Source organism: Dermacentor andersoni, chromosome 10, assembly GCF_023375885.2.
Source record: "Dermacentor andersoni chromosome 10, qqDerAnde1_hic_scaffold, whole genome shotgun sequence".
NCBI classification, from domain to species: domain Eukaryota; kingdom Metazoa; phylum Arthropoda; class Arachnida; order Ixodida; family Ixodidae; genus Dermacentor; species Dermacentor andersoni.
Window position 1 is genome coordinate 40236980 of NC_092823.1, and position 16124 is coordinate 40253103.

A 16124-nucleotide genomic window follows, 5' to 3' on the forward strand; every position below is an offset into this window, starting at 1 on the left:
GCATTTTAATTTCGCGTACAAGTAATGGCCGCCTCATTGAGGGATTTAGCTCAATGGTAGGAAATGTTGCATCTGCCGTATGCAGATTATACAAATTCGGTGCAGCTAAAAAAAGTAAGAAAAACAGGTATATAGGCGGCATTGCGCGCGCGATGCCAGCAGTGAGCCGGCAGCCCCAAGAATGTTTAAGTCGCAAGCCTTATCAATCTGCAGCGGCGAAATTTTTAATTTGTTTGGATGTATAAAAAGTCCCTTTTCACGTTTTCAGTTAAAATTAAGGCTCGCAGTCCATCAGTATTGTTGTATAACCTACGGCAAATTTCACTTGCAAAATTGTGATTAAGTTCGGCGGAAATGTATTGAAAAAAGAAAATCAGCGAGTTCGTTCTTTTTTTTCTTGCCATTAATTATCTCTTTTGTCCGCTAGATTTGGTGGGCTATGTCAGTGGATGGAACCTAAATCCCTCTGGCATTATGTGTCTGCAAACAGCGAAGATAGGTTGTTCTTGACAAGATGGCAAGCACCAACAGCAAGTCTGTGCCATTGCTTCGCGTTCTTGAGCCTCGAACTATAAGCCTTCTTTTTTCTTAGATCCGGCCAAATATTCCCACGCCTCTCGGCACACATATCTACACCCCGCGAAGAAATCTCGCCGCGAGATCTCGCGATCATGTCTGGCGCCGTGCAGTACACACGCGTGTCCTCGCCTCGGCGAGCCACGCCGACGCTGCTCGTTGTGTCGGCCGAGAAGCGGGCGACCTTTGCTCTTGAAAGCCACTCACGCTAACGCTCGCTTCCGCTACGTCACGCAATAGTTCAGTGCAGCGCTGTAGAAACTGCGGCGGTCGCCGTCTGATCACTAACGCGATGCACGGAGCTGTCTGCACGCAAAGATGCTCGCTCGCTAGCGTGCTCGCGAGTCGCCGCGTACATCACCAACTGATCGTTAGAGGGTTTTAGTTGGTGCGTACAGTGACTACCGTGTACGGAGTACTAAGCTATCGGCGACGTAAACTTTAGATGACGGTGAGTAAATCTTTTTTGGCGTTCCCTTTGAAACGGGGCTATGAAATGGTCACCTAGCCTGCTTGGTATAGTAAGGTACACATTTTCAATCTCGAATGTTGGCTAGCTTATCGCTATCTTTTATTACTTCATTTAAAACCTCTATCTCTATACTTCACTGATACCTATATGTCTGCGACTACTCCGGTTCTATCAATCTCTTTTTGGTTTTTCTCAGTAATACTCCAAAACATCTGTTGGTTACGTCGACTACTTACCAGATAACGCGACCATCCGATTTGAATCCCGGCGCTTCTGGAAGGGAAGTAGCCGTTTTGATCTTCTGGCGCAGTGTTTAAATCAGAGAGGGCAAATAGCTATTTTTTCAATAACCAGCCATACTCTACGTAGCTGCTGATGTGAAGCGTTGGAAGTGATGTAATTGTAAGTTTCCTGTCCTTTCTTTTCTTTTTTTTCAAATTTTCCTTCGACCAGAACACGTACGCTACGCAAAAAAAGCTTAACCGCAGTGTTGTTGGACAATGCGTCACAAGGACCGCGATGATGTAATGAGTGTATTCCAACGCTATTCCTTTTTCCGCTACATCCGGAACGCAGGGCGACGTTCCGCCTATATTTCATCACCACGGTCGGCCGGTCGGGAACGTTGCCCGATAAGCGATAATCCTTCTTTCCCACTGGTGTTTCGTTGCTCCGTAAACTATGATGCACTCTGTTTGCAGTCAGAAACGGACAGGGAGACAAAACTTTGAGTACGGACGGACGGACGGACGCACGGATAGATATACGGATAGATAGGTAGACGGATAGATAGATAGATAGATAGATAGATAGATAGATAGATAGATAGATAGATAGATAGATAGATAGATAGATAGATAGATAGATAGATATGAATGAATTTCTCCGCCGCTTAGCCCCTCTTCCCCTTACCCTCACGCATCCCACTGTTTCTTGTGTGGCGTCTGCAACACTGCACGCATTTCTTCAGCATGCGATTACCGCCGGCGCGGGCCAGATCCGGAGCCAACGGCGAAACGTCCTTGGGCGCCAGAGGCAAGAGGAGCGAGGAGGAGTGTGGCGACGACGTCGTCCTACGGCCGCGCCCGCCGAACCGGTCCCTCCTCCTTCTTTATTATTGTTATTATAATTTTTTTCGAGCTCCCCGACCAAGAGAGAAGAACGCTTTCCTTTATGTGACGAACGTGTAGCAAGCAGACGTACGCGGTCTGGAAACGCGGCCGGTCGGTCGCGTGCTGCGTGTTTCGCCCGCCATTGAAACACGACGCCCCTCGAATTACGGAGGCGCGTGCGATTTCTGTTTGAGGTTGCCGCGCTGTGACATTCGGGTCTCGGCGAGCATGTCGGAAGTGGGGGCGTGCGTTTGGGAGCAACCCTTGTTTTCGCACGCTTACGACGAAGGGCATCTGCGAAACTTCTTCAAACGGCTTCTATACATGTCTTCATTTAACTGGCCGTATGTATGCATTAGTACATTGAGCAGGCCACCACGTGGCATTCGCAGCAATCGCGGTATATTATGTTTCGGTATGCCGCATAAGCTCCTTGCTGTAAGTGAACAGCGAATGAGAAACGGGTAAATTTTTTGAGGCATCGTCGAATATCGAGCCTGTGCGGTACTTGAACATGACAGCTTTGCTCCGCCGCCTCTTTAAAAATTTTCTTCGTGCAGAACACGGCACAGTTGACACTCTATCATGACGAATAGCAGATATTCGAAATGTCACAGCGTTAGCTATCGACTTCTAGCAAAGCTTCATCTGCCTATTGCCGAAAAAAAAAAAGAAACGGAAACAGCAGCTATGCGTGTAGCTATGCTGACGAGCAAGCAGTTACGTTTTTCCGTGTCTTCGGCAAGATGGCAGGTGGCGCTTTGCTGGAAGTCGGTACTGTTGTAATCGCACCGCTGGCACGAGTTGTTGGGGTCTCGGTGCTGACGCCCGTTATTGCCAATGGGTCGCAAGCCCCAAGGGTAGCGTTGGCCTGGCGGCCTGGGGCACTGGAAGCATCCGAAGGTCCCGGCAAAGCAAGAGAAGACTGGTAACAGAACAACTTGTTTATTCTAACATAGCAAAAGAGCGGCCGGTCAGGTCGACCGAAGTGGAGAGACGGGAGAGCACGTAACTCAACAGTACAAATCGGAGCCTCTCTCCTGGCGTCCGGGGGCAGCTGCTCTTATACTCTCGGCGTCGCGGTCCAAAAGGGAAGGTCACGGGATGAAGGTCACGGGATGAAGGTCACGGGACGGCGGAGCATGAGCCCACGACGGCGCGCACGGTCGAGCCGAGAGACCTGCTGAACCGAGTGCAGTGACGCATCGCCAACCCGCCCACACGACGGCGCGAACGGTTGAGCCGAGAGACCTCCAGGCTCCTCATTCGGGGAACTCCGCTCCCCGGCTGCCGCGCTTTGACAAGCGAGGGCACACACACACACACGCACACACGAAGACACGTGGCACTGAAACACGCCTGGACACGCTTGGCGGGTAGGCGTTGCGGCGGCGTCGAACGGGCCAAAATGTCCGCCGCTTTGAACAAAGCCCCGGCGTCCGTTGCATCCGCGCCGGCATTACCGCGCGTTGTAGGCGAAACGTAACAGACCGCCCCGCCGGGGGAAGGAGATCCCGATGGTCAGGGGACTGCATCCGCTGTCCGGAGGGATGTCGCTCGATGATGCTCATAACCGTAGTCGGGCGTCCTTTGGCGTTTCTTGAGCGCAGCGCACAGAGAAGGCCTCGTTCTCACGTTCAGGTGCACACAGGACACTGCAAAGTGACTTCGGGAGAGTTGACATTTTTGTTCTCGTTTCCGGCAAGCGTTAGAACTACGCCGAAAGTCAACCGCTCAGTCAGCAAGCACGGCACAACCTTCACTAAGCCCTGCCAGGCTCTTTCCCCTTTTATACTGCTGCCTAGTTCCTTACAGTAGTTTAGCAGCACTCAGAACGCGTCCACAAATCGGAAAAATTGCACTAAAAAGCACTTCATCACTTTGAAACACTACACAAAAGCAATAGGTTAAAAATCCTGCCTCAGGAAGAAAAACATCAGTAACAAGCAATTTTGAGGCTGATTCCCACGTTAGGGGCTTCGACTTAAGCCATCGGCGTTACCGTTGAGACTCCCCTTTTTGTAACGCACCTCAAAGGAATATTGTTGCAAAGCGAGGCTCCAGCGCAGGAGGCGGCCATTTTTGGGAGAGATGGTCTGCAGCCATTGGAGAGGGCAGTGATCCGTTTCAATGATAAACCTCGAGCCGGCTAGGTAACATGACAATTTCTGAACGGCCCACACGATACACGCACACTCTTTCTCGGTGGCGCTATACGCCTGCTCACGACTGGTCAGCTTACGACTAGCATACAGGACGGGGTGTTCTACTTCTCCATTTTCCCGTTGGCACAGTACAACGCCCATGCCTCGCTCACTAGCATCACACTGAACAACGAACCCTTTTGTGTAGTCGGGCGATCGTAGCACAGGCTGGCTTGTTAGGGCGCTCTTTAGGGCGCTAAAAGCTCTTTCCTTCGTCTCATCCCAGACGACTGTTTGCGGCTCTGTCTTTCTTAGAGCATCCGTCAAGGGAGCCGCGATATCAGAGTACCTGGGGATGTACCTCTGATAGTAGCCGGCGACACCTAAGAACGACCGAATATCGGTCTTCGTACGCGGTTGCGGGAAGTCTCGCACAGCGGCCACCTTTATTTCAGAGGGGCGGCGTCGACCCCGACCAATCACGTGTCCGAGGTAGACAACCTCGGCCTGTGCTAACTGGCACTTGGGAGCCTTGACTGTCAAGCCCGCATCGCGCAGGCGGGTTAGCACTGCCCGCAAGTGCGCCATATGCTCAGGCCAGGACGCGGAGAATATCGCTACGTCGTCTAGATACGGTAAAGCGAATTCTTGCTGTCCCCGCAACACTTTATCCATGAGGCTTGAAAAGCAGTATGGCGCGTTCTTCAAACCAAAACTCAAAACTTTAGGACGGAATGTCCCCATTGGTGAAATGAACGCCGCATACCTACTAGCCTCTTCTGTAAGTGGAACCTGCCAATAACCCCTGACAAGATCTAGGGTGGAAATAAACTGAGCGCTACTCACTCTCTCAAGGCGCTCCTCGATGTTAGGGATCGGATAAATTTGATCCTTAGTGATGGAATTAAGCCTGCGGTAGTCGACGCAAGGACGAGGTTCCTTGCCCGGTACCTCAACTAAAATCAAAGGGGAGGTATAATCACTCTCACCCGCTTCAATAACACCGAGCTGTAGCATTTTCTTTACCACAGCCTCCATAATATCGCTCTGGCGGGGTGACACCCGGTACGCCTTGGATCGTACTGGCTCTGGGGAGGTAAGTTCTATGTCATGAGTAAGGACAGAAGTCCTACCAGGCCTCTCAGAGAACAGACCTTGAAACTCTTGTAAGAGCTGGTGTAGTTCGGTTTTCTGCTCAGGCGACAGCGATGCTTTACTTATTAAGTCACTAATGACTTGATCGGTGTCTTTCCTGTTCGTCACTGAGCCTAGTCCCGGAAGCTCGACCGGAAGCTCTTCGGGCACGTTTACCATCATGCACACCACTGCTTCCCGTTGCTTATAGGGTTTGAGCAGATTACAGTGGTAAACTTGCTGTGCTTTCCGCTTTCCTGGCAGACTCACCACGTAGTTAACGTCCGACAGTTTTTGAACAATCCGTGCTGGGCCCTCCCACTGCACGTCGAGTTTGTTCTTTAGCGATGTGCGCAATATCATGACCTCATCGCCCACCTCAAAACGACGGGCCCTGGCTGTCCGATCATAATAAACCTTGGCCCTCTGCTGGGCCTCTGCCATTGCCTCACCTGACAACTCCTGTGCCCTTCTTAAGCGTTCGAGGAGCTTAAGCACGTACTCTACCACGACTGGGTCGTCGCCCCTGCCTTCCCATGATTCTCGAAGCATGCGAAGCGGAGATCGCAGCGAGCGACCGTACACCAGCTCAGCTGGCGAGAACCCCGTAGCCGCATGCGGCGCGGTTCTTAAAGCAAACATCACTCCAGGCAGACACAGCTCCCAGTCAGTTTGATGTTCAAAACACAATGCTCTCAACACGCGCTTCATGACGGAGTGGAGCTTCTCCACGGAATTCGACTGGGGGTGGTGCACTGAGCTGTGTAACAGCCTTACCCCGCACCTTTCGAGAAAGGCTGTCGTCAAAGCGCTAGTAAACACTGTACCCTGATCTGACTGGATTTCTGCAGGAAAACCAACTCGCGCAAATATGGACAGTAGTGCATTGACTATCTCAACTGAGCTTAGTTCTTAAAGCGGCACTGCTTCAGGGAACTTTGTCGCTGGGCAGATCACAGTCAAAATGTGTCGGTACCCCGTGGCTGTTACCGGGAGAGGTCCCACTGTATCAATAACGAGCCGTCTAAAAGGCTCCGTAATGATAGGTACCAACTTCAACGGCGCCCTCGATTTGTCCCCTGGCTTGCCCACCCGCTGACAGGTGTCGCATGTCTTCACAAAGTGGTCTGCGTCCCGAAAACACCCTGGCCAATAGTACTCCTGCAAGAGACGGTCCTTAGTTTTCTTAACTCCTAGGTGTCCGGACCACGAACCCCCATGCGACAAGCGCAACAGATCCTGACGATAGCATTGAGGCACGATCAGCTGATCGAACTCCACTCCCCTGCGGTCTAGATACTTCCGGTACAGGACCCCACCTCTTTCCACAAAGCGAGCATTTTTCTTGGCGATACCTTCCTTGATAATGCAGCGTATGTTTTCTAGGCTGCCATCCTTCTTTTGCTCGGCTATCAAAGCCGACCGGCTGACTTTTAGCAACCTGTTAAGTCCGTCTGACGTAGGCGCGATGAGCAAATCTGGAGACAGCTCTTCTAACTTTCCCGTGTCGGGAATTTCCTCTCCAGTATCTGCTGCCTTTAACGCTACAGGCTCAATTTTATTCAGTTCGGGCGTGCTCTGAATACCAGCTTGCTGCGCCTCTGACCCTTTTTCATCGTTCAACAACGTCGGCCCCGCAACTACCGCCTTTGCAGCGAGCTCCCGAACCTTCGATCTGGTTAAGGCCTGAACGCTAGCCTCACCAAACAAAAGCCCCTTCTCGCGCAGGAGGTGATCGGACCTGTTCGAAAATAGGTACGGGTACTGGGGGGGCAGCATAGATGACACTGCGGCCTCCGTCTCAAGTGCTCCGAAAGGTCCTTCAATAAGCACTTTTGCTACCGGCAGACACACGCTATGAGCTTCCACTGCTTGCTTGATCCATGCGCACTCGCCCGTGAACATATCGGGTTCTACGTAAGAGGGGTGAACTACATCCATTGTAGCTGCGGAATCGCGAAGCACTCGGCACTCTTTCCCGTTCACGAGGAGGTCTCGCATGTAAGGCTCGAGAAGCTTCATGTTCTCGTCAGTGCTGCATATAGACAAAAACACGACTTGTGTTTTTGTTTCTGGACACTGCGCTGAAAAGTGACCCGGCTTCTGGCACGTATAACAAACGCGCGCTTGCCTCGTCTCGAACCGCTTTCTGCGTTCGGCTTCGGTTGCCGCCGTCTCCTTACGTTCGGTCGGACTGCTTTCACTCGCATCCGAACTACGTGTGTCCCCCTTTGCTCTCATGGGCGTGAACTTTGGCCTCTCAAACTTGGAGCCAAATTCACCCTTTTGACCGTCCTTAGCTCCACGAGCCCGACGCGTCACAAACTCCTCGGCTAACTCAGCGGCTCTAGCCACCGTACTAACGTCTGGCCTATCCAAGACCCAGTACCGCACGTTCTCAGGTAACCGACTATAAAACTGTTCTAGCCCGAAACACTGCAGAACTTTCTCGTGGTCACCAAACGCTTTCTCTTCTTTGAGCCACTCCTGCATGTTTGACATAAGCCTGTAGGCAAACTCTGTATATGACTCACTTCTGCCTTTTTCATTTTCCCGAAACTTCCGACGGAACGCCTCCACTGACAGCCGGTACTTTTTTAGCAGACTCGATTTCACTTTGTCGAAATCCTCTGCCTCCTCTCTCTCCAAGCGAGCGACTACGTCGGCCGCCTCGCCGGGTAGCAAAGTGAGCAAGCGCTGTGGCCACGTTTCCCGAGAGAACCCCTGCTTCTCGCACGTTCGCTCAAAGTTAACCAGGAACAAACCAATGTCCTCTCCAAGCTTAAACGGCCGCATCAGGTCAGTCATTTTGAACAATACTCGTTCTCCTGCACCGTGTGCCTGACTTCCATTACGAGCGCGTTCCATCTCTAACTCGAGACGCTTCATTTCCAAAGCGTGTTCGCGCTCTTCTTTTTCTTTCTGTTCTTTTCGTTCACGCTCATCTTTCTCTTTCTGTTCTTTAAGTTCACGCTCATCTTTCTCTTTCTGTTCTTTAAGTTCACGCTCCCTCTCCTCAATGGTCTCAAGGCATTCCGACAGCTCGTCATCCTCAGCTTCTAACTCAAGAATAGCCCTTAGCAGTTCTGGTTTTCTGAGTTTGTCTGAGACATCCAGACCCAACTCTCTTGCAAGCTCCAGCAATTTCGGTTTGCGCAACGACTTCAAATCCATGGCTGCTCTGAATGCTGCTTTCTCTACTGCCTACTATTGTCTTGCCGCAAACTAACCCGGCAGCAACGACAACCACAATTACCAGCTCTGTTTCTAACACTAACAAAAGCCTGGCAAAACTCAGAAGAAGAAAGTCCCGCACTCACCAAACCTCGCAGCCAAGACTTCAGCGCAGTCGTTCCGCTGCAGGCAACCAGTGATCACACAGGGCTCGTTGCGCTGCTCCCGGATGGTCGTTGTGCTGCTCAGCATACAGTCAACCGCATCTCTTCGCTGCTGGCCTCCGTTGTCGCGATCTCACCGCTGGCAACCAGATGTTGTAATCGCACCGCTGGCACGAGTTGTTGGGGTCTCGGTGCTGACGCCCGTTATTGCCAATGGGTCGCAAGCCCCAAGGGTAGCGTTGGCCTGGCGGCCTGGGGCACTGGAAGCATCCGAAGGTCCCGGCAAAGCAAGAGAAGACTGGTAACAGAACAACTTGTTTATTCTAACATAGCAAAAGAGCGGCCGGTCAGGTCGACCGAAGTGGAGAGACGGGAGAGCACGTAACTCAACAGTACAAATCGGAGCCTCTCTCCTGGCGTCCGGGGGCAGCTGCTCTTATACTCTCGGCGTCGCGGTCCAAAAGGGAAGGTCACGGGATGAAGGTCACGGGATGAAGGTCACGGGACGGCGGAGCATGAGCCCACGACGGCGCGCACGGTCGAGCCGAGAGACCTGCTGAACCGAGTGCAGTGACGCATCGCCAACCCGCCCACACGACGGCGCGAACGGTTGAGCCGAGAGACCTCCAGGCTCCTCATTCGGGGAACTCCGCTCCCCGGCTGCCGCGCTTTGACAAGCGAGGGCACACACACACACACGCACACACGAAGACACGTGGCACTGAAACACGCCTGGACACGCTTGGCGGGTAGGCGTTGCGGCGGCGTCGAACGGGCCAAAATGTCCGCCGCTTTGAACAAAGCCCCGGCGTCCGTTGCATCCGCGCCGGCATTACCGCGCGTTGTAGGCGAAACGTAACAGTACCTAACGCTTTGACATTTTGAGGATGCCACTAGAAATCGTTGTCATCATAATCGTCATCATGATGCGCATCTTTTCCACTGGTGATTCGTTGTTCCGTGAACTATAATGCACTCTGTTTGCAGTCAGAAACGGATAGGAAGACATCACTTTGAGTAGGGTGGTAAGCCATTTTATCATGGGAAACCGTGCTCGCGGGTGCGTGTACTCACGAAAAGGTTTTAGCAGGTCACCTTGTGGGAACGTTGGCTTCAGGTTAAGGCTTTGCTTGCTCGGCAATTATTGACCATTACAAGTTTCCGCCTTCCTGTGGACCTGTATTATTTGAGTGACTTAATGAGTCAACCGAAACTACTATTTATCGGTGTGTAGAGTGAATTTTCAGGCAGCTGTTTACCGCTGTCCTAAAACGTTTAGCTATGCGATCTATGGCACACAACATTCACGAAAGTCAATCGGTCAGCATTTTTCGACAAGCCTTATCGTGCTGACAAAATGACGGTAAAAACAATGTTCATAAATCAATATTAGTGATGTTAGATATGCAATATTTCCGTTAATATTTATCCGCACTACGAAGAAACCCGGTATGGAAAACTTCTACCTGGAACAACAAAGCATTTCACGATGCATATTTTTGGCGCACTTCTCGAAACCGGTGCTATAAAGCAAAGTTTCTATGAAAAGGTTACGCTCCGACTATTGGCTGATTTCAATTCTGCAATTACAACACGCCCTCTAAAGTCAACAATTAAAAAGGGAAGCAGTGAAATGTTGATAAGTAATAACCGTATTGGCGATAATATCGCGCGGGTTCTGAATCTCGCCATACTGCCACGAAGCTTGGTAAGCAAAGACTATAAACTTTTTCCTTCCTCTCGGATCTCCATGTTTCGTAAAGTTCCGAGAAAGTCTTCGCTGAAACACGCTCTGTGAACTTGGCTTCAAGTGACGTAACAAGCTTTTGTTCATCAAGCCGTAACGCCGTGCGTGAGAATTCAAGCAGCAAGTGAAAAATCCCTTTGAGAATTCTCGCAAGTTGCCCCGTCGGGATAAATTTATACCGGGCTGCAGTACTTCGTTCACCTGCCTTCATTTTTATGCGAGGAGAAATGTGCGGCACTTGGAAACACGATTGAATTTCTTATGCACCCTGCACGAGCCTCTGTAGGTGGCCGCGGCCGGATCAAAGCCGTGCGAATAATGCGGGATCTCGGCGACGAAGCAGCGATCATTTCAGCCGACAACTCGCGAGTCTCCGATCCTACTTGATCCTCAGTGCTATCTATTTATCTTTAAGTGCTACTATGCATCGGTGCTTCCACCTTTTTCAAGAATCTATTTCCCGACTGACATTGAACCAGACGCTTCTGCCGTTTGAACTTCACTCTCCGGTGCTTTTCGATGGTGTTTTTGTTGGCTGGCTTAGCGCCATGCGATCGATAACTCGCTATTAGCTACGGGCTTGAGTCCTGTTGCCGCGTCGCTGCGCTTGTCGCCATGTTCACCCGTATCCCGATGCGATTCTGAATGATGGCGCTCCGAGCATCGCATCTGATGCATTTGCGCGTCGTAAGCCTTCCTGAAAGGGGGACGCTTGGGCTGAGCGAAGAGGTTTAAAATTTTTTTTCGTAAAACCTCATTGAGGCTGAGCGATTGCCTCGGCGATTCAGTTTCAGTTTACTGTTCTTAAAATACAGTGAATGGTTAAGAGACAATATACAGACGAGGGTTCCAAAGTCAAAGGCTGCAACGGGACCCTCGATTCCCGCAAGGATATAGAAGATATGCCTGTAGTCATGGAGAACCGCCTCCTCTTCATAAAGTAGAAAAAAACTCATGCGGATATCGACATATATATGGGGGAGTCATAAAATCTCGTAATACTGTTGCATTACAGTCACTGGAATTAAGCGTGACCGTATGCGTGTTTCATCATCATCATCATCATAATCGTCGTCGTCGTTGTTATTGTTGTTGATTGTTACGTGTGGGTGCTTGCTGAGCTCCTTGCTTCAAAAGATACCGTGTATGTACTGTTTACACGTTCATTATTTCGTTGGGGCCGAATTCACGAAGTTGTCAGTTCATAAATGCCATCGTCGATTGGCTGGCCGCCTCGGGTAAAAAAATAATGTCCACGACCACGATTGGTTCGACAGCGTATCTCTTACGCCAAGAAATTTAGCGTGAGAGCTCTTCCGTTAAAGTCGGTTTCCACGCTCCAATGCACCTCGCTCATTGCCCATACAGGCCCAAAAGGCAGGCGTCTTCTTGGCCTGCCTCGACTGCGAGTCAATGCAGGCGGCACGAGTGTTGCCTCAGGACCGCGCTGCGGCAGGCGGCGACCCAGCCTTTCAGTCACGATCGCAAACATCTCGCCGGGCTGTGTGCGCCCTGCCTATATGAAGAGGTTGGCGCACCTGGCCTTAACGAAGCCGCCTATGTCTCGCTCGGCTACGAGCGAACGCAGCTTTCTTCTCTGGCGGGCTGGGTGCCCGTTGTACTCGAGCGCTTCGGGGAAACGGGAACTACGCGGAGGGAGGTGGGAGAGAGAGAGAGAGAGTACGTGCTTTAGGGGGCTGGAGCGAGCCCTTCTTGGGTCTTTCCATTTACTGTTTTTTTTTATTTCTCTTGTTACACTCCTTCGGCAAACGTCACAATAAAGGGGAGCTGAAGATGCAGGCGGTGCCAGAAAGCCTCTTTTTTTTTTCTTTGACACTGGCTTCTACAAAGCCACTTGCCTTTCTCTGCCGGCAGAGGCTTGATAGTCGTTCAGCAGCTGCAGTCGAAGCCGCTGTAGACTCCGCTGCAGTGCCAAATTTCTTCCGTGCTTATTTGACCGCTGAAATAGAGGTATTACTGGAAAGCATGTGGGATTCTTTTCCGTTACAATAAGGCGAAGTGTTTTATTCTCTTATAAAAAAACAGCACCGCTGTGTGCGCGCCAGCTGTATTTGCCATCACGGTTCATTGTCTGGTGCTTTGAGCGGCGATTTTGGGCTGCTTGAGTTTTCTTTCCTTTGCTTCTGCAAGGCAAGATATGTTGCTTTGACTCACGAGGGAATGAAATGACACGTGAGAGCTGATTGGTTGACTAATTGACTGATTAATCGATGGGGCTCATTATAAAAACGCATTATAACATTTTGCTGTTTCCATTGAGTATACGTTACATTGAATAGACTTTCTGCTGAGCCGTAAGAGTAATATCATGCAAAATGTTTTTGCAAAGCAACGTACAACTTCAACATTTTTTTCAATAGGGGGCGCAGAAGCGTTCCCGAAGTAGGAGACGTGGACAGGAAAGACGCTAGCCAACTAACTAAACCAACTAGACCCACATCTTACTATTCTAAAGCTTACAAATTCAACAGTGGGAGCTAAGAGAGAAGCTGTAGCGCACGATTGTGTTCTTGCATTGTGCATTTGCCCATTTGACAAATGCATTTCGAAATTTTGCCCGACATCGGTGACTAATAGAGTGTTTCATTTGCAGCTGCTGTTGCTTCATTCAAAGATGACTCATAGTCATGAGACAGATCGGTCGCACGGAAGGAGGTAATACCCTCACACCGCAAGCAATAAAGAGGGAAAAATAAAGGGTAAAAGAAATGGATTAGACGGCACAATAACAATTAAATTTGATTTGACGTAGTACACAGGGGGAGAAAATAAAAAAGCGCGCCGCCATCGGCAGCTCTGTAACAGCGCAAACGTACAACGCATGACTGAACTTCTATCGCATGAATTTTCTAGCCGTTCTCGTTAAGACATGAGGAAGACAATTTCTTAACAGTCGGTGACGTGTGGTTTCTGGTGGGACGCGGCTGCACAGCTCCGGAGCAAAGTGCGCATCATTAATTGGGGCACTATGCAAAAAAAAAAAAAGAAAGCAAGAAGAAGAAGAATGAAGAAGAATAAAGATCGACTTCGTAACCGAGATTAAAGATTAACATAAATTAATAAAAGATAGCACCGTTTACAGTGCTAGATGCCCCACATGCAATTTACGATGATTAGTGTTTAACATGAAATAAACAATTAACATAGGAACAAGAAGGAAAATATAACCGCAACAAACTGAAAAGAAGGGACAAAAATGCAACAATAAAATAAAAATTCAGAATAAAAAATAATATCACGCAGGACATGACGTTCGGGAATGATTATATAATCGTGAATGCGATTAGCGTCCAAATGCTCGTGCGAACGTAATTGGGTGACGGGAAATTGATCATTGGTAGATATTTTAATGTATATGATATGTGCGTAATTAAGTTTCCGGTTGGGGTACGCACCTAATTTCTCAAGATATATATATATATATATATATATTAGTGCACGATAAGAAAGCGGGTTAACCGAGGGGCCCGATCTTTATTTATCATGTCATAAGAAGCCAACAAACAATGACACCAAGGACCACATAGGGGATATTGTACTTACTGATTGAATTAAAGAATTACTAAATTAAAGGAAACGAAAGTGGATGAAAAAAAACAACTTGCCGCAGGTGGGGATCGATCCGACGTCTTCGCATTACGCGTGCGATGCTCTACCAGTGGAGCTACCGCGGCGCCGTTTTCCCATCCACTTTCTTGGGTATTTGTGTTTTACCACTGGAACTAACCCTCGGAATGTCAGCGAGCGCCACCACCCACAACCCTTGGCGGGGAAGGCCGCTAAGGTTTGGGAAGACGTCGGATCATTCCCCAAGTTGTTTTTCCATCCGCTTTCATATCATGTATCATTTATTTAATTCAATTAGTAAGTACGTTGCTGTTATGTTGTCCGTCGTGTCATTGGTTGTCGGGTTCTTAAGATATGTATGCATACATACATACATACATACATACATACATACATACATACATACATACATACATACATACATACATACATACATACATACATAGATACATACATACATACATACATACATACATACATACATACATAGTTACAGAGAGGAAGTTGCTTAAGTAGGCCAAGAATGCTAGCCGCATTAACAAGCACAAGAATAGCGGAACGAGCTCAGCTGTTGTTTCATCGGAAAAAGAAAACGCGAACGCTCTTGTTGGCACAAGTCCTCCTGCTCGAGTGCCGCCTCCTTCGTACAGCAGCACGACAGGCGTGTAGCGTCAACGTGTAGCGCTAAGAGCCAACCCTACGCACAGGTGGGTTTATCGCGCGTGCCTGGGACGAACGCACCGCACCGCGTGCTCGCGAGTGCGAGCTGTCGCGGAGTGCGACGATGACATTTACGAGGCCACTCTCGGGATCGAAAAGCATAAAGAAACTTTCAAGCTGCGACATGTTTTCAAAAGTGGAGTGCATGAATTTACGACACGAATTTTCTTTTTTATATTGGGTATAGCGTCCACGATTATTCGCCTCGTAGCTATGAAAATCGAGAGCCTTAGCATGAAAGTATATGGTTACAGTTTATGGAGTGCCTGAACTTTACAGCCGTCAGCAGCAGTGCTCGTGGCGCCACCGTGTGAATGGATCACATGGAATTGCCATCGCAGCTACGCTGCACTCTATATGCTTGGCTACTGGTGTATATGCGTTGCTGCCAACTATCGTCAACGCATGTGTCATGCCTTTCTTTCTTTTTTCCCCCTTGGGTAAAAGCTATGTTTGGTACGATATTCCCATTTGCACAAACAATACAGGGACACCTGGTGATAGCGACGCCGGTAGTAACATCTCAATCGTGGCGCCTCGTCCAGCCACAGCGCGATAAGAACGCATTCAATGACACGGTCGTCCTCGCCGAAGCAATAGAAAAAAAAAAATAACTACGCATGAATAGTTGTTGCTGGCATCGTCTTTAAACCAGCAACTGAGTAGAACTCAGTCGTTGAAAGTTTACTTTATTTTGCTCTACAGTTTAATACAGCGTCATCAGATGGCGACACAGGGTAGTCAGCGCTAAAGCACGATATCACATGATAAAGTGTTCTTTCGGAAGTCGCCATATATACTTTGGGTAATGAGGTGGCGAATGAAGCTGATTATAGACGCAAAAAAGTGACTGCCACGCTTTTACGTTTCTGTTTAATTTCCCGCCGAAACGGCCGGCACTGCTACGGTACTTTGGTTTGACGTCACAGCAGTTCCTATAGGCGTTTTCTCGTGCTTCGGCACGTTTTCGCAAAGCAACAGTTATCAAAACATGCTAGGTTTATTATTTCGTTTTTATAACTATAATGATATACGTAGTCCTTCCTGAATGATAAACCGTATAACTATGGACTAGGGTAAACGCCGTCGAAATCCACGACGTCACGGCAAGAAGGTGTGGCAACATGCAGGTCGTGTCAGCATCAGTATTTTTTTTTTGTTTTTGTTTTCGGTGCGCCATTTCTTTTTCTGTTTTACCATTAAGCCTCCTCTCATGGTAAGAGGTAGAGAGAGGTTCTGTAATGAATCCGGGAGATCCCAAGGTAAGAGCGCATCCGTTGTGTTATTCCAGAA

General features: G+C 49.3%; 1 protein-coding gene across 2 annotated transcripts in view; it reads left to right on the top strand.

Annotated features, from left to right (window-relative positions):
* Window positions 1-16124, top strand: part of inaE (inactivation no afterpotential E) — a 203551-nt gene that overhangs the window by 44937 nt on the left and 142490 nt on the right. The window lies entirely within an intron of this gene.